Below are 1,167 nucleotides of genomic sequence, written 5' to 3' on the forward strand. Positions count from 1 at the left end.
AATAAATAAATAAATAAATAAAAAAGAAATTCATGTGTGTCATACTTTTCCACATATCATGAATATTCTCTAGTTGAAATTCCTGAACCTGTTAGAGTATATCTGATAACCAAAAATACACTACATCAACCCAAGCTGTTAGAAGAAAATTGTAATACTGCATTTTAGGGGGTACAAAAATTTCACTGATGTTAAAAATGGCAACAGGCCACTAATAGAAGTACTGGCAGAATTAAAACTAAGTACTGCAGTCCCTTAATGTTCAACTTAAAATGAGCCACAAAGCAACAGACTACATGTTTCTGAAAGTCATAATTATAGACAGTTAAGTTAGATAGAAATATTACAGGCAGTCAGACAGGTCTAGGTCCTTAAAGGAGTCAGTTCACAGGATGAGAGCACATTACAACTGTGGCTAGAGGCCCACCTGATGGAGGCCAGGCTTCAAAATAAAAAGGGAATGCATACCTCTGTAGGGGATATGACAGTTGTTATCACCTGGTCCAATAAAGTCTAGGTAGACATCAGTAACCCTAGTGGGTGGCCAAGACACCCTAATTCATCCTCTCCTGAAAAGATCTTTGTTCTTTCCATGTACACTTGCTATGTGACCTGCTTCTCCACTGAATCGATACAACCTAAGCAGCTGTACTTGTAATCCTATTGGTTCATCATAGTTTTGACCCCAGCTGTATCCTCCTCAAGATTTTTCTCTGTAAAAGTTCCTTTGAGAAGTGGGTTCATTGGCAACCCACTTGCCAGTCCCCTCCTGTCTCTCAGGATCTATTTCACTCAAAAACTATTTCTTACTCTTAACCTCTATTGTTCCCGAGAATTCATTCTCCAATTTTGAAGAATATGAACTTGGCATATCTGACATCTAGTAGCTTGGGAGTTATATTTACTTCCCCTATAGCATTATCAGATGTGTAATACTAAGATATTAACCAAAAGTTATGTCTCTGCTTAATTATTAACGTATTCCCATAGTATAGCTAGAAGATTCAGCCACATCAACGGCCTTGACAAGAATGTAAATCAGAACACACTCCAGACATGTCTCCTGGTGTATTTTCTTCCACCCCTATCCTGCCAGCCAAATGACAAATCTTGATTCATACTGCCCAGAGGTGGTGTAATGTTTTCTTTTTTTTTTCTTTTTTTTTT

Source organism: Chinchilla lanigera, unplaced genomic scaffold, assembly GCF_000276665.1.
Source record: "Chinchilla lanigera isolate Chin_1 unplaced genomic scaffold, ChiLan1.0 scaffold00168, whole genome shotgun sequence".
In the NCBI taxonomy this organism is placed as follows: Eukaryota; Metazoa; Chordata; class Mammalia; order Rodentia; family Chinchillidae; genus Chinchilla; species Chinchilla lanigera.